This window comes from Harpia harpyja, chromosome 13, assembly GCF_026419915.1.
Source record: "Harpia harpyja isolate bHarHar1 chromosome 13, bHarHar1 primary haplotype, whole genome shotgun sequence".
In the NCBI taxonomy this organism is placed as follows: domain Eukaryota; kingdom Metazoa; phylum Chordata; class Aves; order Accipitriformes; family Accipitridae; genus Harpia; species Harpia harpyja.
Window position 1 is genome coordinate 11,939,599 of NC_068952.1, and position 27,555 is coordinate 11,967,153.

Below are 27,555 nucleotides of genomic sequence, written 5' to 3' on the forward strand. Positions count from 1 at the left end.
TTTTTTTTTAATGGTTGCAGAGGTTAATGTGATGTCTTGTGTTCAGATTTTAATGCTACCTTTATATGACTGCAGAAAATAGCTTAGTGATACAACCCTTATACTTGTAAGCCTGAGGATCCCTGGAAGTATTGGTCAGTTGCAGTATATTAAGACTCATCTTCACTCAAAGCCACTAAAATTTTAACCTTTTTCATGTTTGCTTGCAAATAATCATGTATTGTTAGTTGCACAGTTCCCAACTTTCCCCCCCAGTCCTTGTTATGATGTGCTATTGGGCTGAAAATAAGAACTTCTGTCCCCCTCTTGGGCTCTGTTCCAGCAGTACTTAGGTACTCAGGGATAGATGCTTCTTTCTCATACTGTCTGCTGTTTACTTGCATTTGTTAGCTGGTTCCTTTAAATCACAGCACTGAGATGCCAGCAATCCAGATACCAGAGATTCTGCTTCTTTTCTCCCATAAAGAAATCTGATTTGGCAGTTTTTTTCTATTCTTTGACTGGAACTTTTTAAGATACCTTAATTTTATGTATTTCGGCTTTCTGTAAAATACTTCATATGCTGTAAATGAAGATGTATCATCTCAGAATCAAGAGTCACATGTTTAATTGCAAATGACTTGAGCTTACTGCATTTTGGTGTAATTCCGTGATGTCCTCACCCAAGAAACAGCACATGATCATTTGTATGCTTGCCATATCTAGGAGGAAATTTGATAAGGCTTTCAGAATCTGCGTTGTAAGGCCAGTAATTGCTCTGATCCAATAAGGGAGCCCTCTGTGGTGGCATCACTCAAGAGAGTAAGCATGGTGTGACTGCTGCTGGCTTCTCGGATCATGCTGTCTAATGAAAGATTAATGAGGAGATGATGCTTTGTAACAAACATCTAATACTGTCACCAGGTCACAAGTTTGATTTGAACCAATCAATATAATTCATTCTCCTAAAGGTAGCTAATGATAGCATGCTTATGAGAAATGAAATGGCCTGCAATCTAAGACAGCCTGCTCGTTCTTACTGTGTCAGCTTTAAAGAAACAGTATTCATTTTATAATGTCATCTAAACCTTGGAAAGAAAGAAGAGTTTAAATTCTGAGGGCAAATGTTAAGAAAACTTTAAAAAAAAATGAAACTCAAGAAAACTGAACTAAGGGAATCCTTATATTAAAAATAAATTAGAATTAAAACTCAGTGAAACATAAGGGAGAAAAGAAAAAAGTCTCATATTCTCAGAATTAATAGTATCTGAAAGAGAAAAGAGAGTTTGATTTTACCTTGGGGTTTAAGGATCAGATGTACATTAATGTCTGTGTTCTTAATCCTAGGAGTGACTCACTTGCCTATGAAAGGCAGGGGGTCAAGTCCCTACATATGTCATTATGACCCGTCTGAGGATAGAGGGAAAGAAATTGGACCGTCATTCTTCTCTTCTTGTACTAACAGAGGGCCAGATAAGTTTCTGATATAACCTAGACAAGTCTCTCTTTTTTTTTTCTTTTTTTTTTAATTATACCCACTATATTAATTCCAGAAAGCAAGTATAGGACACAGAAGAGGGTATGTTTTCAAGTATTTCCCTCAGAAATAATCCTATGAGAGACTGAACAATCTGAGAATTAGAGGGCAGAATGAGGAAACGCAAAGGCAAGATTTTCTTCTGAACTTCTTGATAAAACCTTTGAGCTAGATTTTGCATTCTTGCTTCTATCTAAGTAATATTGTGCTTTGAAAGTGTTAGCAGTGAGTTATTGTAGCTACACATGGAATAAGATACTGTAAAATATGAATAATGGAGCTTGACTTTTGAGCTCTTGATTAGGAGACTAAAGTTTTCCAAGCTGCAGAGTGGGAACTCCCTGCTTTTTTTTTTTTTTTTTTTTTTTAAGAGAAAAGTTCAAATTCTCTAATGAAAGATTCTGATTTTCATAGCAATATAGTATTGCTGTCCTAGGTATACGTAAGACCATACTGACCTGGCTCCAGTTACTTCTTAGGTACAAATAATATTTTAAAAAATCATGACAATTTATTTCCTAAATGAAAATAGTATTTGCTTAATATTTAGGATACTTGCCTGTGTGGTACTTTCTTTCTGTCTAGATTGGTAACATCATAAACTTTGTAAATGTTAGCATTATTTTCATTAACAATGTTATGCTCCCAATACCTGGAACAAATTGAAATTGTCACCAAAAATACCGATTTGTCATCAAAATACCAATACCAGATCTAGAAAAGACATTAAGAGCCAGGAGAATTTTCATGCTCACATCATTTTGCAGGAGCACAGGTGCACCAAAACACTCCCTCTGCAGTGAGTAAGCAGTCTATTTGGTGAGTAAGCCACTTCTAAAGCACTGAATAGCAATTCTAATAGCAATTTCAGACTCATATTTTGCCACTTTTACACAGTTGTAAGAAAGATGTGTAGTCATTAGATAACATTTCTTAATGTTTAGCTTTCTAGTTTTATCATACAGTAGGGGTGAGAACAAATTAATCGCCCCTAGCTGCAATTTGAGGATCTCTGCTTCAGTTACTAAGCAATACCTTTTTTATTTGATTTCTCCCCCTCTGTATCGATTGCATTTTCCTTCCAAACTGCACTGTGATCAACTGGTATCGTGTTTCTTGGAGTAACTTGGATTTCTCATCTTTTCTATTTCCGTTTCCTTTTTTCTATTCCAGTAAGCGCTTTAAAGTTTTAAATGTTTAAATAGAACCACTTTCCCATAAAGCTTGGAATCTGCCAGGATCCCTTCCTAGAAGAGGAGCATGGTCTAATGGTCAACACACACCTGGGTGATGGGCGTCGCTGTGTTCTTATCCTAGTTGATTTACTTTTGTGGCCTTAGGTACATCTTTAAACTACCTACCAGGAGGAGCCATGAGGATTAACTGAACAGGCAAATGCTTAACATTATGTCTGGCTGTAAGAATACTGTACATTTACTGCCAGCCTTGAAAACAAAGTCTGTGATGTTAGTGGGGGAAATTGTGTTTTTTCAGTTATCTTGCCTGAAGAATGACAATAAGATTCCTGATTCCATCAATACGAATTCATAATTGCACAGGCTTCCTTTTCATTATGAAATCAAACTCTGCCATTTCTGTTTCTTCTTGGTAACTGATATTTCTGCTAAAATTTTCTGCAACTCTTAGAGAGTAATAGAAGTTTATCTACATTTGTGAGGATCCATGTTGAAATAAATTTCAGAGTTGTTGCTCTCCATAGTCCTGGAACAGGAGATGAAAAATAGAGATATCTGGAAGAAAAAATATGCTAAAACTGATGTCTAGAGAAACAAAGTAGTACATAATGCTGGTCATTTAAAATTGTAATTATTTACACATGAAGGATATTTGAATATTTCCTTTACAAGTAGTGAATTTTGTCAGCTTGTTTGATCTGACAATAGTTTGATTTGACTTTTCTTTCATAACAGACATTTTGTCTACATCTTTAGGATTTATCTAATTTTTATTACTGTGTTGCCTGGGAGCTCAAGTCAGACTTTTTTGTAGTTGCTCTGTTTTGATTTAATTTTTCTTGAATATGAGTGACAAGACCGTGCATGTAATATGTTTCACCCTGATTAGCACTTTGTATCCTCACATTAATACTTCTCTATCTTTCCTGGCAACATCTCTCCCAGAATAGCTTAGTGTTATCTGTGCCACATCACAGTGATTGCTCATAGTCATCCTCTGATGGACTAATACACCCTCTTCTTTCTCCTCATTTGTTATTTCCAACTTGTCACAGGAATTCTTATTCCTATGTGTATGACCATGCACTTCATCTAATTTCATTCTGTTTCTGTTACTGCAGAGTTACCTGTTCTCCTTTGGTGTGGAATACAGTCTTTCTTTGTACTAACAGCTTATTACAGACCTAATTTCTGTGCCAAGGTCACAAGGGAAAATACTAAGTATGTCCCAAGACAGATACTTGAGGAATTACCCTAACAGTTTGTCTCCAGCCTGATACTTTCAATTGTTTTCTCTTTAGCCAGTGCTATAGAAATACAAGGACATATATTCCAAATTTTCCTGTTAAGTTTATACATGGATCTTAATTGTATAAATCATACTGAAGAGTGAAAATGGATCCCCCAACAGTGATCAGAGAAGTTCTAAGAGGTTCCAGACATTCTTCAGGTATTTGCAAAGCAGCTCCACTCAGACCGCTGTGCCAGCACTAAAATTTCCCAGCGGAGCATCACATTTAAGAAGTCAGCCCTGCAACTGTTACTTGCTCTGACTCTGCCCCCCCTGTAACCAGGGCTGTGCTTTGGAGCTGCTAGTGGTGGCATGTGTTTTTGAGCACCTTTCAATAGCAGAACAAGCCAGTGTCTGTCAGTAACTGGAATTCAAGTTGTGGCACCAATATGCACATGCTCGGAGCTTTATTCAGGTCTTGAATACTGCTGAGGTTGGAGACTACACGTCTTTGGACAACCCACTCCAATGCTTGGCTGGTGAAAAAGTTTATCCTTATGTCAAGTTGGGGCCTTTCTTGTTTCAATTTGTCGTTTTTGTGTCTCATCCTTCTGCCATGCAGTGCTGAGAAGAGCCTGGCTCCATCTTCTTGGTAACCTCCTCACAGGTATTGAAAAGCTGCTGTTAGGTCCTCCCAAAGCCACCTCCTCTCCAGGCTGAACAAGCCTACCTCCCTCAGCATCTCCTCATCCAGCCTCTGCTCTAGCCCCCTGACCATCCATCCTGGTGGCCCTTCAGTGAACTCACTCTGCTTTATCAACACCTTTCTCATACTGGGAGGCCCAAAACTGGGTGCAGTATTCTCAACGCAGTATTCTCAATGCAGTCAAAACCATGCTGAGTGAAGGGGGATAATCGCTTCTAATGATCTACTGGCTATGTGCCTGGTGGTACAGCCCACAATGTTGCCCTTCTTTGCTGCCAGAGCACACTGCTGCTCATGTTGCTGCCAATGTCCCCAGCTGCCCAGCCAGTTGGTCTCCAGCCTGTACTGCTGCATGGGGTTTTTCCTTCCCAAGTGCAAGACTCATTTGTCCTTGTTGAATTTCATAATTTCCTATCAGCCCAACCCTCTAGCCTATCTAGGTCCCTTTGACTGGTGGCCCTGCTCTTGAGCATATTTGACTGGTCTGCCCAGCTTGGTGTCATATGGAAACTTGGTGAGAACATGCTTCATTGAGTCCTCCAGGTCATTGATATATGTAAAACAGAACAGGTCCCACTACAGACCTGTGCAGTACTCGTTACAAGCCTCCAGGCTGAGGACAACCCGTTAACGACTACCTTCTGAAACCAACTCTCAAACCAGTTTTTTACCCATTACGTCAATTCAGCAGTGTTACTTTTTGGTAATTCAGTTATTACATTAAGAAACATTTTATCACAGAAATGCATTTAAGCCATGATAGAGGGACCAGGATAGTCTGGAGAAAAAAAAGCTGTGGATACTACTACTGCTTTTAAATCTAAACTTTTAAACCTAAATTGATTTAATTTATTCTTAGCTGATCCTGAGCTAAGAAGTCTCTCAGACTGGCTACTCAGTGGAACACAGTGTAGAGGCACCCAGGCTGGTGCATTATAATGATTCATAATGATATCTTGAATCTAGTGAGGTTCATTAACTCAGATGAAGAGCTGTGTGAACCATGTTACTTCTGAACTCAGGCTTGCCTGAGAATCATTATAGTCATATTTGTGTGCTGTTGCTTAGGCATGGTGGACTTAAGCTGGCGTGCGTGTTACTGTTTTAAGTATCTCTGCACCTGTGTCCTGATTTATCTGCAAAGTAGGTAGCCCACCCAGAAATTTGAGGTATGGACTATGGGCTGACAGTGGGGTCTCTTAGTAACTAGGTAGTTGAGTCTGAGCATATGTCTTCAGTTCATATTTTCCAAGGCAACCTCCTGCTTGTATTTTGCATGTGATTTGGCAAATGGAGTCATTTGGTAAGCTTGTTATCTGATGTCATTCACAAATTAAGCAGATGTTTAAATGCTCCTGTTTATACTTATTTGCAATTGTAGAATAAATGGTGAAGCAAGAACCCCTTTAAAACTAGGCCGTGAACATTTTGGTCTTGATTTTGCTTCAGTTGAAACTTCTGGAAAACTTGCCACCAATGTCAATGGGAACGAGGTGGGGCATGTTTATAGAAAAAAGACACTGTCAGCTGGTAATGGTGCAAAATGTGTGAATAAAAATGGTTTATCTCACTAAAAGTTAAGAGGTTTGCCTGAAATCACTTTCAATATCCTTTCTTGTTCTCTGTACAGTGAAGTATGTAATTAGGGAACATATTATACAGCAAACTCAGTTTGAAAAATTGATTTTTAAAGCATAAAAGAGGCAGTGACTGAAGTCCTGCCAGGCTCTATCGAATACTCACATGTATTATATTGTAAACATAATATGATTATACTGTATGTTGTCATAATAATTGGCAATGGTATTGGAGTCAGTCACTGAGTGCTTTGTTTATGTGGTAATAGATGACAAGGGCTACAATGTTTGCTGGCAGCAAACTTGTTTTCCTTTCTGTTTTTCTTAGTAAATTGGTTTCAAAATAGTTTTGTGGTTTGTTTTTTTTAAACTGACTGTCTTAGGATCCAGATGGCTTTATCTCTTTTTAATGAGATTTGGGATGTTCTCCTTAAAAGTGGTGTTCACTCAGTGCTGCCACAAAGGCCACATTCTTCACTTTTCTTAAAGCATGGCACTGTGACAACAGAGATAGGGAAGACTTGGTAGTGATCAACAACACAGAGGGGTGGATTAAGTCAGATTCTTTAGGATCCAGGGCTGAAAGGTAGCATGAGTCAGAAGAGAACATAAAAACTGAATCTGGAGGCCAGCGAATAATTTTAGAGTACTGGGTAGGAGCAGCTTATCCATTAGTCTCTGTAGGCTTGATTCTGTAATTCTAACTCATGTAAGCTGTGTCACTGGGTTCCAGCAGGCTGCCATGTGACAGGAGCTATTCCTTGTGAGTAAGCATGGCAAAACCGCTCCATTTATTTGCAAAGGTCCTGAAGGGGCAGCCAGGATAGATAACAATTGGGAAAGGGGCATTTTTCCTGCTGAAACTTCAAGACATTTGTTACTGAGTTAGTTGTTGGAGTTTTACAGGACAAGACCCTCTCAAAATTATTTCTTTTAAGATCCAGACCATATGTGTGACAGGGCTCTGCAGGATCCTGGAAGACAGTTTGTGGTGGCTGGAGACATTCACAGTAGGCATGCATTTCAGTTACGATGGAGTGAATTTCACCTAATACAAGTTTAACAGCTGAAAAAAGGTTGCCTGTACCAGCTTTTCATCTTCCATCAAATTCAGACTATAAGGCTTGACTACTTAGCTTCAGATTCCTGTGAAATCAGCAGCAGCACACACCCTGTGCATCACCATTCTTCTACCTTTACGTATATCCTCCACTTTTTGCCGGTTTGAGTCAGCTCTCGCTGACTTCAGTTGCACGTGATATAGCCATATGCTTCCACCCTTTCCAGGTTTCCATGCCTTTTCTCGTACTGTTTATGTGCCTGTCCTGCCTGTCCCTGTGTCAATCATTTTCCATCTCATTTCATGTTGTGTACCACTCTCCATCTCAAAGTCCATTTGTGTCTCTCTTCATTCTCAGTGTTATTCTTTAGTGCCTGATTGTTTTTCAGTAGTCTCTTTTGGATTACCAGCTGCAGAATATGCCACCTGCATGTATCTCTAGTTCTGCCAGCAGAGCATGAGTAGCAATATAATCAGTTCTACAAGAATGTCTTGTTCCTACAAAGCAGACATAACTTTATTCTGTTTTGCACTGATGTATATGCCTTGGCTTTCTTTGTTGACCACACAGGTATTCTCAATCTGCCCAGGTAGTTATATAGAAGGGATGGTATTCAGCTGCCATGAGATGTCTCTGCCTGTAGTCAGCATTTAGAAACACTGTATATCTGTGAGTGAAGAACAGCACCTTTATGTGAATCTTCAGAAGGAGATGGAAACAGGTAGAATACTTGCCCAAAGTGATACTTATCATGGCCTCTATCACTTTTTTCCTCTTGAAAATGCTAGCAGATGTGTGACCTTCTGTGTTGTGGTGCTTCTCAAACAATATGGGGGTATTTAGCCCAGTACTGAGTCATAGGGAAAAGGGGTGTCCATTTGAACCACTAATACAATTTGGAGTAATATCTTAGTTCTTTAAGGGTCTCCTATCCAGGGGATGTCCTTCTATAACTATTTAGTTTGTGAACAGCTTTTAAAAATCACCACTCAAGATGGTTTAGTAGTTGAAGACTATGTTGAAAAACAAATTAAGTAGTTGTTAAATACAATATCTCAACAATTTCCACTTAGAAATCACAAAAATTAACATTGTAACATTTTTTCAACATTGTAAGGTTTTTATTTACCTGCTGGGACATCCTCTGCTATCTGATGAAATTGCAGTGGTTTTTCCTCACTAAGGTGTAGCAAGATGTGTGTGTGTATATTGTAATGCACAGTGGATTCTCAACTCGGGTATAATAATTGCAAACTGCAGATGTTCCAAGTGCTTTTCTCCTCAATATTCTGATTGTTAATTATGTGGCTAACCAGCATTTTAAAACAAAATTTGCACATACAGAGTCTATTCATCCAGTGGGGACATGCTAACAGGTTTTCTCCCTACACAAGTGCTCTGCACAGAAAGACACGCGTTAGCTGCCTGGGATCAAAACAGAATCAGAACAGGAGAGTTTTTGTAGCATACAAGGTAGCTGAAAAGTGTTTTTCAAAACAGCGATGAACTTTTCTTGGTGTACTTTAGATTTCCCCTCACAGGGTATATTCATGCAACAGTGCCCAGTACTGTAATTGGGACTGATTTAGCTTGTACTTTAACCATGTAAAAAAAATCCTGATGTCTCCACAGTCTTTTGTGACTTTTGTCCACTCTGCTGCTTTAGCAGTCAAGCTTTTTAGACCGTGAAAACTCTTGAAGGCATGGCTTTACTTAGCCATACCTCTTTCTCTGTAGGGAATGGCAGAATCTGATAGAAAGGTTTCCTGTACTAGAGCCAGTAACCAGAAGTTGGGCCTGTTTATATCCTGTACACTGGAAAATTCAGAAAAGGGTAGGTTTGACATTCCCGAGATTCTAAGGTAATATGCTTGAAGGTACACAATAACATAGCCTTAGGAAAATACCCTCTCCAAATGTTTACAGCTTTTTTGTACCTTGTACCAAAGAAGGAAAGGAACACAGAGACAGAGCTTTTCCTTGATGAGTCACCTTATTCCTTACAATTCTCCCTTTGATAAAATTATTTGTAAAGAGGCTTAAAGCTGTTTTCTTCAAAATGACATTGTTTATTAGAAAACAGAAAGATTGTGAGTTAGCTTCTGCTTCTTGCACATTGATAAATTTACACCTATCTTGCTTTGGAGGCGACTCAGAGGGCAGATGCAGTGTTTGTAAGCATGCATGCTGCACCACTTTGGAGTCATGCTAAACTCTTTGTGCTTTATAGTACCCTACCCTTTCAACAAGTACTGTGGAAAACGTTGGCTGTCATCCTTTAAACAGTGCAGTATTTGCATTTCTCTTGATCATCTGTCCCAGAGCAAAGTTCAGTAGGTTGAGGAAGTATTGTTTAAGTGCAATTGATCTAAAAATGTATCAAAAGGAAAACTACTGTATATGAACAAATTATGGAGAGGCTTTATATAGACTTGTTGATGTCTGTAAATACATAAAACAAGGAAGCAGCAGCTTATGACATGGTTATTTCTGGAAAAGCGGAAGGTCTGACTGTCGTTATTACACCATACAGAGTCAAGCAGTTGCTCCTGAAGAAAATTGAGAGTGGAATTAAGAACCCCAAAATTAGAAAATTAGAACTATTTCCATAGTGTTAAGAACTCTTTGCTCCAGATCTTGCCTCTGCACATCAGTAACAAATCACATATTAATGTCAATGGGATCAGACTTAGGCTTTTCAGTTTCCTCTCTCCCCACCTTTTCTTTAAACAAAACCCTTTTCTTATCCTTTCTAGGGAATACCTGTTCTGACACTAAGCCTAAGGATCTGACAATCTTTAGTTATTTCTGGCAGATCTCAACATAAAAGTATTCCAAAATTAGTGAAGTGGTGTCAGTTCACTTCTTTGGAAGAGAGAGTAAAATATATTTTACTGTATCCACAGGGGGAGGGAAAGCTAGAAGGACCTAAGTCAGTTAATTTGCTCTTTGTATCATAGGTCATTATTACCCAGTTACCTCTGTATAGAATATTTTGTGTTCAACTGCAGTAGTAAGCATGCAAATACATGCTGAGCTACAACACTGAAAAAGGTGTCCAGACTTGAAGACCTCAAGAACTAATGCCATTGAGAATTCCCATGGTAATTTAAGTTATAAATAACTTGTTTAATATGCCATGTTTCCTACCTGAACTTTGTGTTTATGCTAGAGAACCCTGTAGGAGCCAGTATTTTCTGTGATATATTAAGTCAAGCTCATTAATAATGTTAACAAGTGAACTTTAAGTCTTTCCTTCAAACACGTCACTGTAAGACGTTTTCCTCTTCAAATAATTTTGTCTGCTTTTTTGTATTCTGTTTTCAAAACGTTCTTTCTAAAATGTGAAACTTGGTGTGATGTTTCACTGCACATTTCACCAGTGTTGCATATAGCTGTATAAAGCTGTTTTGGTTTTGCATCTATAAATACAAGGATCATATTGGGGGGGGGGGGGGGTGCTACAATGTCAGCTGTTTGTCACCTGTAATCCATGGTACCTTTTGGACCATGTGTTTTCCAGGGAGGAGACTTGGATGCTGGTGGAGCTTTTAGTTCTAATCCCTTTGCATTTGGCTGTATTAAGACATGTTTAATTAGAACTGGCTTAGTTTATTAAGTGATTCAAATTGTTCTACGTGACTATCTTCAGCTTTCATCCTCACAGTTTTATTAATCTCACAAATCTTATTATCGTGGATGTATACATTTATTTCCAAATCACTGATGATTTATATTTATTTCCAGATCATGAAACCCCTAAAGTTTGTTATAAGTCTCCATTCATTATTACTTTGTTAGGTCTTTCAGTTTTCAGTCCATTTAACACATTTTATTGATAGTGTGTTGTGCTAATTTTCATAATAACAATGTCATACACTGTTAAGTCAACTGCTTTCCACAAATATATTGCAGATATACAATTACTTTCATCAGCCAAATGTCTGTCTCATCAAACAATACAATAACTTTATTTTACAAGATCCATTTGTCTCAAAACTGGGTTGACTGATATTAATTATATTCCAGTACTTTAATTCTTTATTAATTTTATAACAGCTTTATTACCTGGAAGTAACGTCAGATTAACTATCCATTAGCTCTCTGAGTCATCCTGCTGGCCTTTGTTATTATTGGCACAACAGTAGCACTTTTCCAGTCAAATGGAATTTCCCTGGAATGCCTTAATTTATTAAAATAAACATGATTAGTTCTCAGGTCTTCTCAGTCTTAGTTCTTAGGTGTGAGTTAGATGGATTGACTGGTATTAAAATGTTCATTCCTAGTACCTGTTGTATAACATTCTGCTTGGTTACTAAGGGACTGGAAAATTGTTTGACGTCATCATGTGACATAAGAACATCTGTCCAAATATGGAATAGAAATATTTCTAAAAATTTCTGTCTCTCCTGCATCACTATTAAAAGTTTTACCATTTCCATTTGGCAAAGGATTTATATAACTGCTAGGACTATTGTAGTCTTGATACTTTTTTTTTTTTTTTTAAATTCTTCATGTTACATTAGTCCTGTCAGCTGTGGACTTTCCACTGACGTTTCTAGTTTGCCTTATTGATTTTTTTTTTCCCCCCCTTTGTAACTCCCAATTCATATGGATTATTACTGTTTCTCTTTAATTTATTATGTAGTACTTTTTATTATGAACTACTGCTTATACTTGAGTAGTGAAAGAAGACACCATTTTTAGCCAAAATTATCCTTTCCTTGACTGTGGAATTACAAATTCTCAACCATCCTAAGATTTCTTCTTAAAGAAACTTCTCACTTTTGACTTTCCCACATCAATTTCAATCAACATTTTAATTACTCTGCTAGGATACTGAAGTTGCAGGTTACTGACAACTGTAACACATGTACCATGCTCAGGGCTTTATGGAGCAGTGTCTCCCTCATCTCACCTACTCATTCTGCCCTCTTAGTGTGGGGCTTTTTTTAGCATTTAAATCAGGTGAATCATTGCACAATGTTCACCAATAATAATGGCATTATTCTTTTGCATTGGTGATAATGTCATGTTCTCTGGCTTAATAATCTCTTAATAACCTCTTCCAATCTCAATACATAAAGCCCCCAAAATGTCATCTTTTACTACTCTTTGCCACGCTAATTCAGTTTCTTTAGGGACTGTTTGAGCATGTACTGTATTGGCCTTCGTACTGCTATTTTACAAACATACATATGTATATATGTTTCTTTTCCGAGTTAAGTAAAGGTGGCCCGTTCACCTATGTCAAATCTGGTAATTTATGTCCCATCTAGACTGCATGGCCTGCACTCTCCACCTGGATGGTCCTCTTAGAGCTGAGGGAGCCATCCCTCACATCAAGGTCTGGTATGGTGGTGTGTCCCCACTGCTCAGTGCCTATTGGGTTGCAGCCAACAGCAGAACTAGAAGTTCTTCATGGTGGCAAACACAGAGGCCAACCCAGTCTTGCCCTTGACTATAGTCAGAGGTGCTTGGCCAGCCCAGTTTCCCAATCCAATTATGAGGGTATGTATAAGACGGACAGCACTACCCTCAAGGGCCGTCAGCCTGGGCCCAACTTTACCAATGGGCACAGGTTTTGGCCAACCATAGGATATCAGTGTCAGGAATTTGTTTCATCTTTAGGAATACTATTGAATGGTCCGTGAAGCCAGTCGATATAGGGAGGAAGTAGCCATAATTCCCACTCACGGGCAGAGGTCATCTTGGTTACCCCGAAGGGCATCCAGCGGGACCATGAGGAGGTGTAACCTCTGCAGCTCTACCCAGTTCGTAACTATGATACCGTCTTAAAGGAGTCATACTTACTCCCGCCTCCTGCCTACTCTAGCTTTTCTCCAGATCAGAAAGAGGTAACGCTTGCACCATCTTCTTTTTGAGTTTTTCTAAGAGGTAGAATTACCATGGGGAGTGGATTTTCATAAAAGCCCTGTTAATGAAGTCTTCCCAAGTCATGCACTCCTTTGTCTGTTATCCACCTGACCATACTTACTCTGAGGATAATGCCATCTGTTCCAGAAGTGATGCTGCAAAAAGGAGATCTCAGATATATTTCATCACAACATTATGTTCTCTATGCAAAATTTTCACCAGCGTGCCTTCCACAGCGGTATACCAGCAGAAACCGAAAGTAAATATCTTTTTTTTTTTTTATGGTCTTATACAGCAGTCCCTCCTTTTAATTTTTTGCCTTTTGCCTCTGTGACTCAGACTCCTGCATATCTGGAGGATGTGTCAGCTTATTATTCCAAACTAGTGTGTGTTTTTCTTTCTTGTTTTCCAATCGTGTGTAGTAAATTCAATGGGATGATATAAAGGGTGTTGAGGTAACTGTAGCATCCAGCTGATTTGTTAGTGATGTTAAAGGCTGCTCTCCAGGAGTAGAGCACCCTGCAAATTTTGCAGTGAGTGTTCCAATTTGGTCAGCATTCAGAAACAATAGCCATTCAGAGGTGATAAACAAAGAATGTGGCTTGGACATACCTCTTTGCTTTAGTATTTTAAATCAAATGCCTTCCAAGGGCAGGGCCCTTAGCGCAATTCTCCCCTCTGACTTCCTTTTTCCTTCCTGAAGTAAAATATTCATCACTGCAGAGTCTCCTGTCTGCAGCAGGTACTCGCAGCAAAAACTGTCTCCTTAATACACGTGTGTTGCAATAAAGCCTTTTAAAAATTTATTTTAGTAATATTCCTTCTTAAACCTGCCAGCTAGCACAGATGAGAGAGGAACCCGGAAGTAAAGAATTACTTGTTTCCATAGGTTTTCCTATCTGAGAACAGAAATATTGATGGATGATGAGCAGAGAGGAAAACACAGCTGACAAAATTCAACTGCACCTCTTCCTTCATGGGCTTGCAGTCTGGTTTATAACTGAGGAAGGAGAGGAACAATAAGCAAGTGGAATTAGAATGTACAAAGAATTTTAAATGCAGGCTTTTCTTTTCCTAATTCCTAGCTATTTCGTACTCTTGTTAAAATGGTCATCATCTTATACAGATTTCATCTGATATTTTCTAGTGACAAAGACTCAAAACCTAATGATGCTTAAGTGTCACACAAGTAACCTGTCCAGATCACGTTGCTAGAGAAATCTTTAGATCTTGTGAGTACATAAGAACATTTATTTCCTTCCTGAATGAAGATCACAGAAGTACTTTCTGTAAAAGCCAGTACAGCCCTACTGTAGTAGCGGTTATATTTGCCATGATAAATGCAGAAAAAGTACTAAGAAAGAGTCACAGTGGCTGACCCACACAGTGTTTCTGAATCCAGACTTGTTTGGATGTTTTGAAAGAGAAAATGAAATTGTCACATGGTTGCTGATTACATAGTGACCGAATTGTTTCAAACTAGGTTTGCTTTGGGAGATAGTCTGCAGCTGGGACATCCCCAGCGTGTGACTAGTACAGCTGTGTTTGATAGTGTGATTAAGCTTTACTGCAGACCTGAGTATTTCACCTCGTTGTGTCTATACCTGCGGGTGTCTGCCTCTTGCAGCATTCGAGTAACTGCCAAACATTCCCAGTCTTTCAGAATTTGCATCAGCATTTGAACATATGAGCTGTTTGAACTGTGCTAATCTTTTGCTCATAAAGCAATGAGGAAACAGAGTCCCAAGTACAGCGAAGAATAAAATTTTTCTTTAAGGGTGAATACAGTAGCTTTAAGTCATCTGCATTTGTGCCACACTGGCAAAGGACAGAAATAAGTGGTTAGGAAAAGGGGAAGCTTGGACTTCTGCTTTTCTTCAAGCTATTTTTGTGCTTATCCATCCCCATCTTGTTCCTATGTTTCCTTCTGTGGCATCTTGTCAGCAATCGAGATGGTGTGTTGTTTGGGATAGGAGCTCTTTGTTATTTATTGGTACAGTGCCGAGGGTAATAAGACCCAATTCCTTATGCATTTTATAAGATTTTTTTGGTAATACAAATCTGTGATTTCAACTAATGATTTGTTGGTTGACTCATTTTGACCCACTGCATTGTCCAATATGTAGAAGGGTTAGGCACTTGGTCGTGCAAACTGTCACCACATTCACATGGGAAAAGGGAGGTGCTGTACCCTGGCTTTGAAGAGACCCCCCAGGGGGTTGCAAAACAGGCCTCTAGCTACATGGTTGGAAATTCGGATCATTAACAATGCAAAGCATCACTGTGGTGGCTTCACCTGGTTAGTAGTCAACCTTTTTCACAATTCTGCCACTCCCTGGAGATTTTCTAACAGGCTGTGGGCTCTGCTGTCTCTCCTAGATGCAAACTCATAGCGCAACCTAGTAGCGAGCAGCAAGCTCCGTGACATTCCAAGAAAACATCTCTTCTGGGTTTTAGGGTACCAATTACATGGTCCCTAGAATACTATGATCCCTGATCAGAGCAAGCTACTAAGAAATAAGTGATCTGATTTAGAAGGAAAAAAAAATGCAGTGAAGCACCAGTTTACAATGTCTCACATATTATGAGAAAAATGCACTGTTTTTCACTGTTTGCAAAATATTTGCAGGATGGCGTCCCTTGAAAATATATTTAGGCTTTGCTTCTCAGATTTATCATATGTTTCTTTTATATGTATGGTGTCCTGGTAGAATCCAGTGGGGCTCTGATCTTTCTCCTCTATTTCAACTCTGCTGGTTTTGGGTTTGGATTATAATGGTGCTGCTTCAATCTTCCTGCCAAAGCTTTCATAACATTTAAAATACATTTTCCTCTTGATGTGTATCACCTTATGTTTCTAGACACCAAATAGGGCTTTTTCTCTGATATTTAATTAATTGTTTCAAAATGCCTAATAGGGCAAGATATTGCTAATAGGTGCTTGAGAGGATTTTGGTCTAGTGTTTAATTTTATGCCTGCGATTTTTCAAACGCTGTGGTGAAAAGATCTGTGCTGCAATGCTGTAGCATGTTAATCTTACCTTCCCTAATTCTAAGTGTAAGCTGTGTTTGTTGACAAAATTTAATGTTTGTGCTCAGGGTTGCTTATTATCAGCTTTACATTGTAAGTGGCAGAAAGGAAAGTTAGTTGTACAAATAAATGTCACTTTAAAAATACAGAACTAGATTCTCTATCTGCAGATTGGTATATTATTTATTCATATAACATTGTTTCTTTTTATAATTTAAAAAAAAAATTATTACTTTGTGAATCCTCTAGGGCCTGATACTTCAAAAGTCTAGGTATTCTCTGCCTTCACTCATTTAGTAACAAAGAGCAACCTATGCCTTAGTTCATCTGGTTAATTAGTCAAAGGATAGCAAGAGATGACAAAAATGGTTGATAGAGCATGTAGTAAGGATTAGCACAACAGCAAAAAGTCATGAGATGAGCTATTATTATTCTCCCAATTTGTTGGTCCCTGATTTCCGTATGATATATATATTTCTCTGTATTGTGTTTGAGGAAGTAGTCAGATGAAAGGTCACAACTGTTTTATGAAAGTGGGTGAATCATATACTGATTCACTGTGTGCAGGCAGTGTATGCTCAACGTATTTGGACTGTGCATTCCTTTATTAGTTTCCTATCTGTCCTACTGTGGGAACCTAACTTACAAGAGATGAATTAGGCTGCAAATTGGTTAAATAGAAACAATGTTGCAATATAGCTTTATGGACATGAATGGGAAATTAGATAGTTTATTTGAATTGCATGCTCAGTACAAATTTAGGCCACATCCCCAAAATCTTTGAGGTGTAATTTAGATGAGCAAGTATTTGCTTGACAAAAGTAGGATGTGAGAGCACGCCTATTGCTTTGGTCGTGAGATGGAGAATGTGCTCCCTTCACTGACTTTTGTGATTGTATGCAAGTGTCTGTCATAGCTTAAGGACATGTTGTCACCTCAGATTCACGTTAAGATACATACAGTGAAGTTGGGGTTGGTGACAGGGTGTCTGTGACAGCTCATGTGACCCAGAACAACAGTTTCGCTCTTGTTTTCCCATCATTGGCACTGGAGATGGGAAAACTCCCACAGCTGGGGTTTGAGGAGGACAGAGAGGGAAAGTCAAGTGTCCCAGACAAAAATCTGGAGTAAAATAATCACCAAAGATGGTAATCTGGATGATGGAAGAGTCTGGGTTAGTTTCATTTGGTCTTCCTTTGAGGTTGTCCAGGGCAAAGTTGACACATTTTTAAATGTTGCATCTGCTGGGTCATTTGGGTAACATGCCTAGTTCTCTGTTACCACCGAATTATATAACATGGCAAGATTTATCCAGCCTCACATGCTTCACCACTGTGTGGTAGGTCACTTGACAGTATGAGGAACATAATATGGTAAGTAGGGAATCTTGTCTGTCTTCTTTTTTTCTCCTCCAAGATAGACATTTTCTTGCTTGTGGGAAGGTATCGTGCTAGCAGTTCTGGGAAGTGACACTTTATCACCTGAACAAATACCATACGTATGGTTATACTGCAGGTTTTCCTCATGCTGGCATGACAGCATCTCCGTTCTCACGTAGAAATGCAACCTTTAGGGCTGAAAAAGCAGATCAGGCCAGCTCAGGTGTTTAGCCTGTTCTTACTACACCTTCTTGCTAAAACTAGCAAAACTTTAAAACCGGAGAATTCTCTGTAACTTCAGCCAGAGCAGAGAATAGTCCAGGTTATGAATACTGATGCAGACGTGAAGCCCCATCTGCTAGAGGTATTATCTCTTACTTATTTTACAAATATCATTCTCATAAATCATATAGTACAAAACTTTAAAACTGGCTAATACAGCCCCAGGCACAGCTGTGATATAGGAAGGGGACTGCATGTGCATTAAGCAGTTACATGACTGGGCATTACTATATGAAGTAAAGAGGGAAACAGTCCAATTAACAGTACTGGTAAATCTACTGTAAAGTACTTGGAAACCCAATCCATATTTAGGATCCTATCTAGGAAAGTACCACTGAACTTCTGTATAGTACTAAGCAACTGAAAACTAAGCAGTTTCATTGATACTTTCTGGACTGAGGCCTCGGTTTTCTTCTAATGACAAGTATAATGGCAGCTCCTCTGCTCTGACCTTTAGTTGGCTTAATGTAGGCATCCAAGCTTGAAAGTTGTACATTGTATGAAAGGAGTTCGAGTTTGGTTTTCTCTTACTATACACCTACTAGTGGAATGCCAGTCTGATGTGCTCAGAAATTAAAATAAACACTGAGCAGAACAAGTAGAAGCACTGTTGGACACAAGGGTTCAGTATAACTTGGATGCCATAACTTCATTCTTACAATGCCATCCCGAAGATTTATTTTTTTAAAGCAGAAATAAATCTAAATAAATCTGGTTTTCCACCTTTCCTCTTCAGGTGACGTAGGATTAATGTATATGGAATGGAACAAATTTTGTAAGTTTTACAGTGCATGTCTTTGGAATTACCCTGCAATGTATTTATTGACTATTGCTTCATTCTAGCAGCCACTGTGTTTTCTGCAGCTAACAGAAGGTTTTAAAAGCTGGTTTGGAATATGAACTGACAAAAGTGGGAAGAGAGAGAATGTCTCTGTAAAATGTCTGTAATTACTTACCTTCAAATATGTAGGCATTATGCAATATAGGATCTTAAAAGTTATTTTATCCCCTCTTAAGAGGCATAGAGCTTATCTCTTTTTGAGATCAAAATTTACAATATTCAAGAGGAAAAATTAGGACTACCGATTACCCTTAAATTTGTTTTTACAATTATTTGTATAAATTCTCTTCTCCTATTACCAATTTAAGCTGTTTGTTTCATATGTAATTGTATGCAAGGGGAAGATGCAGCTGGGTTAAAGATGTGTGTGTGTTTGAATATTCCATTATTAACTAGTGATGTGAACCTTCCTGAAATCAGGAGGTTTTACCGATGCCCTTTATCTTATGTAATTTTGTGTTAAAGAAGTTATATTGTATTTTAAAAGATACTCAAGCATGCCAGCAATTCTGGAAAAAAAAAATAAGTGCAGGCTTCTTGAATATTTGAACAATTTGGACTAATGGGCAATATCAAGTAGTCTTGAGAGGGGGAAAGCACGTATGCAGAAGAGCTGAGTTTGGGAACTAAAACAGAAAAACCACAGAGTGAGTAGGAAGCATGTCTTGGGTAAGAGTAAAGAAAAGCTGAGCAAGGGCTCTTGGGGCAGCATCCGGCTTTACCAGCTGGGGGCACTTCTGGCTGTCTCATTTGATTCTTGCACAGCTGGAAAAGATCTGACCCTGTAAAAGGGCTTGTTAGTTTTATCTTGAAAGTATAGCTGATAAATAAATTGGGGGGGGGGGGGGAGAGAAAAACAAACAAAGAGGAAAGTCAGTTCTTGTTTCTGCCTTCTCTCTGTGGGCGGTTTCTACCCCTTCAGCTAGAGTGCAAGTACTCAAATAGGTTGAGTACCTGTATTTGGCACAGCTGAGAGGCTGAAACTGCGGTGAGGAGCACAGCCTGGAAACAGTGTCAGATGTCTCCTAAAAACGATCTGGCATCGATGAAGGTTTCTGTGCTCTCAGCAGCAGAGGTGCTGTGGAAGAGTCCTACTCCTCCCCTGGCTGTTCCCTCCTGTCCCCCAGCTGTGGCAAAGGCTGATCCAGCAACCTCTGCAGCTGTGCTGTGACTGATGGGGGGGAAAGTCCAGTGAGCAAGGTGAAAGTGGGTAACAGGCATGAGAGGATGGGGGAATGCCTTAAAATTATAAATTAATACTGGTTATTAAAACTAACAGTTAAAACTAATTATTGTTTGTGAACTTCATAATAATTAAACCAGTTACTATTTTAGCATTAAATTCTATACCAGTATCTTCTAACTGGAAAGACCACCTGAGTTTTGCATAGGTGCTCAGGTTAAAATGTTAAGAGCTGAATAGTTCAGCTGGTGTCAAAGTTAAACATGCTTCAGCAGCAATTAATGATCAGGTTCAGCCTCCAGCGAGGCTGTGGTTTAACAAACACTTCTTCCTCACAGTAGTGCCATCTACTCACTGTTCATTTTTGCTTGCTGCCCACCTTTACCCACATATTCACTTATGCTAGTGTAAGTTTGTGTGACTGCATAGTGAATTAGATTGGGAAACTAATTCACTTTTTAAAAAATCTTTTTTGGGGGGTAGGAGAGGGTTATTTTCCTCAATACAGTTCATTGTGTGCCCATACCAGTAGTTGTCCTGGCACAAATAAGGTTGTGGTATAAGGTGGGAATAAGCTGGAGGGAACAAGGTGTTAAAGCCAGCACTGTTGCTGAAAGAGATGTTTGTGAAAATACACCTTGTTTTGGTGCAGAGCAGCAGGAAAGAGGGTGTAACTAACTCTTCCGGGAATTGCTGGGTTATATGTGGTCATTTTGCTCAGAACAGAGACCTAGCTCTGAGTGCCTGCAGACCCCCATTCAGATCCCTCTTTTCTTGTAGCAGGCTCAACAGAAATCTCATTGCTTCTAAACTCTGGAAGAGCATGCTGTGCTAGACTGGAATGGATGTAAATTTATTCACTGACAGAAAGAAAAAAAAGAACCAACCTGAAATTTTCTGTACGATACTGTTGTTCTTTGGTGCAGTCATCTCATTGTCCTTTTCTCCATTGTGCCCTAGGCATTGCTGTCACAGGAGATGCTGCAAATGGCCTGTAGTGCTGTGCAGATGTATGTCTCTTCCAGGTATTCACCTCAAATCTGCTGTTCCTTGTGCTGTAAATCAGCCCTCCTGGACTGCAGTGGCTGCATAGACAGACTGTTCACTCCTTTCCTGTGAATCTCACAACTTTCCCTGAACTGTAGTTCCCTCAGGTACAGAGGTTCCTTGTCTTCCTTTTTCCAGGTGTAATACAGTAAGATTTTGCTCTTTATCCAGTGCTTTCTACTTACAGTTCTCACAGCTAGGTAAGCACCTTTTCATTTCTTACACAGAAAAATAGACACAGGTGATTATAGCAACTTCACACAGCCTGGTCTCTGTCAGAGTGTGGAGTAGTTAAATAGCTCACCTCGCTTCAGGCCACTGCCCAAGTCATCTGCATCTTAACAAGGGACCATTTCTTCTGGCAACTTGATTTGCTTATTTTTATATGTGCATATTATGTTTCTGTGGTACGTATTTTTCATTAATATGGGCTCATTGGGTCATTAAATAAAGTTAAATGAGAGCCAACCAAATTTTGCTGTATGTCTGCATGCAGCTCTCATTGCATACCTGAGACCACGCTCACCTGTATCACTTCTCTTATTCCAGTCCTAAGTTTTTCCTGTGCTGTTATTGCCACAGTGCACAGTGCTGTTCTTGTGCAATGTAGATAGATATCTGCTAACCCCTTTGATATCATGAAGCTCACTTCACCTGGGCCCTAAGGAAGGAGGCTCATCTCAGAGTCAGAAGTCGAGAGGAGCCTGCACATTGAAGTCAGTGACTTGATTCAGAAACCTAAATGGGATCAGAGTTCTGTCATGTGACACAATGCCAAGATAGTGATATTAAAGAATAAAGAACAATAATAATCCCCTGACATTTTCTTCATTAATTTTATTATAAAAACTCACTCATCGCTTCAGTTCTGTGCATAGTCTGTTAACAGGTCAACTGCTTGAAGCCTTTCTCCAGTTTTTACTCAGTTCTCAGTTGGGCAACTTTCCCATCAAAGTTGATGCCATTTCGCCTGAGTAAGAGGACCAGTAAAAAGGAGAGAGCATTTTAGAATTTGTGCCACGTAGCGGTGTTAAGAGTGTTTAAGGCTTCTCCTTAACTCCCAGCCCAACAGAGAAGCAGACACCGCATCAGCTCTGCCCAGCACTCGCAGGCATGCTTACACCCAAAGTTATCTCTGCTGTCGCTGTATGTTGATGCTCCTGTCTATGACCCAGTAAATCAGTAATGGGCTGGTTTTTAATCCTCCTCACTTCACTAGACAAAGTGCCGTTTTCTTCTGCTCCTCACTTCACTAGACAAAGTCCTCTATCTTCAGGTTGTCAGATCTCTAACAGGGTTGAAGCCATGAGTCTTTGCCAAATGCAGTATGTCCGGGAGGTCCTCTAGTGGTAAAATACTCTGCTTGCAGCCTTACCTCAAAACCAGGGTGCTTTCAGGCACTTCCTTCTCTATGTTATTCACACGTTAATACTGTTTTTGAAGAACCATCTTGCTTTGAAAAGGTTGCCTAAAAATAACAAAAACATTTAGGAAGAAGTTCTTAACAGAGGAACTTTGTAATAAACTTGACGGGAACTGTGATAGCGGGACTTTGTTAACGTAATTCAGTTTCAGGTTTAGTTTTAAGTTTTAGTTGGCTGCCTCAGCTGTTCTTCTGTGTTGTTCCTTGAACTCAAATGGAAGAATATTTGTTGGAAAAGTACAAAACATCAAGTCAAGGGATTGGAGTTATTGCTCCATTTCAACTGTAAAGCATTGGTGAAACTTTGGATGTCATTTTTGCCTACCATTTTCTGTGTGGAGAGAGGAGTGACAATAATAGCCACTTCATCATCCTTGTTTGAGGGTTGTTGATGGAAACAAGGTCCTCAGTGCAAAGAATATGCAGTGTAAAAAACAGTAATACATTGCCTGTTACAATAGGATCCAAGCTCTTTGAGAGAATTATGTCTCAGGAGTGGTATTTTTTATATGCTTGCATAAAATCAGGGTGAGCTTTTGCCATATATAGATCACCGTTTTTAAATTCTTTGGTTTTCAGTGAATTCATACCTAGTATCACAGACTCCAAAGCAGATAGAGGCTGAGGAAAAAAAAAACAATCAAAACAAAACCAGATTTCAAATGTTCTCTTTTCTTTTCTTTACTTTTCATATAGGCATATTAGAATATGTTTTGTTAATATGTTTAGACCTAAATGATTAAATCATTGATTAGTTAGTGTTAATCAGTTGTTGATTTAACCTTTAAATTAAAAATAATATTATTAATTCTTTTGAGGTAACTAGAAAGTAAGAATAATTTCAAGTTACTGTCTGGTGTCCATCTAACTGCAATGATATACAGGTGAAAATTCCACCAATTACCCTGCTGATAATTAGTAACTCTTCTAACAGAAGAAAATTCATATGCATTTTTCTGCACTTTTCCACAGGCGTAAGTATGGAAAGAAAGAAAGAACGAAGTTCATAAGAACCCAAGTATCGCCTCCAGCCAGTGTCACTTTTTTTTCCCCTAACAGACCAGTAATCTGAGGGACTTCAGATCTCCAGAGTACAGCAATTAGGTAAAACTTAATGATTTTCATGAGTCCAGACGGATGAAAAGGTGTGTCTCTGGTTTTGTCTCTCTGTTTTCAGAGGCTACTGTTCAGGCCTCGGCAGATGGACAAATCTTCAACTTAGGTCATTTGAGTAAGGCAGCTGGACAGTTAATTTAACACTGATCAAAGCTAATTTGAGGGGTGGGAGGTGTATGCTAGATGGGCTGTAGCTCAGTGTGTTACAAAGTATTGCTGTAAAGGCATCCATGAAGGATTTCCTGTGGAGGAAATAGCAGTAATGTAAGTTCTGTGATTTGTCAGACAAACCACATTCTTCTGTGCCTGTGCCATGTACTAAACTGCTGTTTGCTTTTGTGGCTTGCTTTGTGTGTAATAGCTTTTTGACATACAGGTTTTTAAGACGCTGAAGTGTTGCTTAACATGTATGGTTCACCACCTGTATGGTCCACCACCACATGAGGCTCGGGCGTTACCTAACGACATTAGTTCAACTCAACACCCCTCCCCAGACTGGTCAAGGACTGAGGCTTGCTGACAACTGACTTGCTACTGCTAATGAGGCTTGAGATGAAGCTGTACATGACAGATCAGTGCCGTGGACCTCCACCTGCATAAATGAATTGTGGATAATGTTCACCAACAGCTGTTATTGTTTGATCACTTACAAACACAGGACACTATATTGGAACCAGATAGCCCTCACGTACATAGTCAGCAGGGAGAATATTAGCTCCTCAATTAGGTGTTCTCAATTGCCTGGGGGAGAGGGAGTTTGCTGATTTGGAGTGTGCCACATGGGTACCAAGACAGATCCCTAAGGTGAGACAACATGCCTTAGAGCAAGTCCAAGACACATACTCTTTTAAAAAAAAATTTCAAACTGCAAAATAGGTCTACTGCATGTCTTGTAATTCTCCAAATGTCATCTGCTCTGCGTTGCTTAGATACCTCCTTTAAAAACACAAGAAGAGCAAAGTTTTGATAAAATATTTAAAGAACTAGATCCTTGTCCAAAGTTTATTGGTAAAGAGGCTGCACTTGATTTTCAGAATCTGAGATCCTGATTTCAGCTTTCCATTTGTATTGATACAGCTCTGTTGCTTCAATGGAGCCTGTCTGGCTTTCCAATGACAGCAAATACGGTCTGAAATCATAAGGGAAACCTATTTGCTCTCATTTTTCAGTCACAGTAGGCTATATCCAGAAGTCTATGAATATACTGATTTACAGTCTTTCTGAAAGTAGATTCTAATGATGTTAGCAATTGAAATCAACCCCTGTGGACATTTGGTAGTAAAGAAATGTTTTATTTAATTCAAGCACGGAATTAATGTTGATATGAAAGCTATACCTTTAGAATAGAATAAGAATAAGTATATTCTTACTATGCAGCAGTAAGAAGTGCCTTGTGGACATTTCTTTCTTTACTTTCTCTCTTTTTTTTTTCTTTTTTTCATTTTTTGTTTGGGGCAAGTGTTTTTGTAGCAGCACAGTTAAAAACTTGCAAGGAAGTGCACAGTAGAGTGAAATATTTTAGCAGAGGGTACAATACAAAACTTGAGCCTTCTGTTGTTTGGGTTTTATATTAGGAACAACTATTGCAGCTTGATATGTTGCTTGGCTTACGTATGATGGATTTTCCATACGTGTATGTGGTAAGAAGGGAAGCAAATTTTTTCTCATAGCGGGTATGTCAGTTTTTTCATAAGTAGCATATCCTGCCAACTTTGGGTCATCACATCTTGCTATCTGTTTTTACCCCGTTGGCTGCATAAAGTTTTCTCTTTAGAAGCTGGGAAAGTTGCTCATAGCCCTTAACTGTATCCCTAACACTGCATCCTACATTGTTGTAAGTGAAGTCAGTAATTGCCTGCCTTCAATTCTTCACCAAATATGGAAGAATTAACCCATTCCTTATTCTCTTACCAGAACTTTTCATACAAATCTTTCAAGTTTGTAAGGGTCAAGCCCTTTAAAAAATGAATTATTTAGCATGTAGCAGTGACAAAGTTGATTTTTGCAAATAAATTACTTCTAAATTAATATTGCTAATACTTTGTCAAAAAGTTTATCCCTAAGTTTCCCTTATATTTATTCATCCTGTCTTCAGATTTTTGAGTTTATAAGCCCTTTTGTGCTGATTTATGTTTCCAAATAAGCTGTCTTTTTATATACATGTAATAGTTTAAGATGTGACAGTGAGGATACAGAATTTTTTTATAACAAATACTGTAGATACTACTAATTTATATTAGTAAATTTAATAATCTTTTTCTCGCTGCTCTTACATGAAGATCAAACTACTTAATACCAGGATTTAGCACCAATTCTCTGGCATTTTATATCACCAATGACTGGAAAGTCTATTTACTATGCAGATAAAAATAAGTAGTACAAATAGAGTTAAGGTTAGATAAAATATTTGAATAGAAGATAGTAGATGTGAAAAGTACATGTCTGAATGGCAAACAATTAGAATGAGATTCTGGGTTGACACAAACCATTATAGCTCCATGGAAGTTAATAGACCTATACCGATTCACGTGAGTTGAGAATCAAAATAATGAAGTTAAGCTTAAGAGAAAAAGGGAGAACTATGGATGGGACTTGGAGTATGCAGTGAGGAAGTCTGTAGGTTGCAGGAAAAATACACAGCAGAGATGACAGTAGTGCTTCAGCCACTGGAATAATTTTTTCTCTGGTTCTGTATGTCTGGTAGTTGGCTTATAAATGGTTTCTTATACACACAAGAACATGGACTAGGTAAGGACATAGTTGAGTTTGTCTCTAGTTAGGTTAAAAAAATACACTTAAATGGTCCAGCCACTGGATGTCTCTCTTGTTTGCCTTACATGTATGAGGACTGGCCTTTCAGAGTGAAAACCTACTTCTCAGAAACACAAATGGGTCTGCATGGAAAGCCAGCTATCCAGTGCTGCCCAACTGACTGAAATGGTATGACACCAGCCCAACTCTCAATGTGACAGACCATAAGTACAAGAGACAAGCAAGATTAACAGTTGAGAAATGCATTTTTCCTCCATTAAAAGAGCACTTCTTAACAGCCCCATTCTTCTCAGTTGTGCTCTACACAACTGTATTAAATAACCTGATGCCAATAACTGAATATTATTTGAGACAATAAGTTAAAATCAGTAGTGCTTTTCTCGATAGTTACAGTATGTAAGCAAATACTACGTTAGGCTGGATAGTGGAAATGCACCAGGTAAATTTTTTTTTTTCCTGCCAGGGGTTTCTGGCTCAGGCCAGTTGAAGTTGGTAGTAACTTCAGCTAGACAAGAACTAGATTTCCCTTTTCTGGAAGAGTCTGCACCTTCTATTTATTTCTCTATCCTGAAATAGAATTGAGAGAGAGACACATTCAAACTTCCCATGAAATCCTGTTCTGGAAAAGTAAACATTAGGAGAGACTATTTTCGTTACCTGTGTGAGTTGAGGGTACAAGACCAGGTCTTTGTTTTGCTCAGCTGTATTGCTTAATCAATGGAAATCTTTCTGCATGTGGATTATTGGCTCTTGTTTGCTCGAGGCGTCAAAAATAAATGAATGCAGGAAAATGCTTAAGAAATCCTTTTGAGGTTAAGAACTTCAAGGTCCCTCCCTCGTGTAGAATCAAAGTTTCGTACTGCTTCGTAGCACATAGCTTTCAGCAATGTGAAATACAGGGAGGAACAGAGTGAAACCTCAGGCAGTGATTTCAGAAGGACCTATGAAGGTGAATGCTGAGAATTTAGGGTTTCAGTGATTTAGCTAGGATAATACAGGAATTTGGGGTTAGGGAGGAATGTAATAGAGATGTTTAAGTTTCAAGGTAATGTGATGACTAGATGATTTTTTCCATTCTTCAATTCTCCACACTATTTTCAGAGTGAGTTTCATCTGTATATTGTGAGATAGTATGTTTCCTTATATTCATAAAATTTGTTTAATTCTTTAGGTTAAACACCAGCTTAGATTACAAATTCTGAATGCTAAAAGTCTGGTATCTTTCAGAACTTTGCTAGATTTTTTTTTCTGTATCTCTCAGTATACATGGAAGAAGTTACTTTTTACTTCAATGGTTGGCCAATATTTGAGCTCCTC

The 27,555-nt window shown here is 38.7% G+C and overlaps 1 long non-coding RNA gene across 2 annotated transcripts in view; it reads left to right on the forward strand.

The window, feature by feature from the left end:
* The window catches only part of LOC128149886 (uncharacterized), a 64,910-nt gene that overhangs the window by 21,891 nt on the left and 15,464 nt on the right, over positions 1 to 27,555 (forward strand). For both annotated transcript variants that reach the window (XR_008237884.1, XR_008237885.1), the window contains exon 2: positions 23,323 to 23,454. This is a non-coding gene — a long non-coding RNA (uncharacterized LOC128149886). The remainder of the gene's footprint in view (positions 1 to 23,322; positions 23,455 to 27,555) is intronic.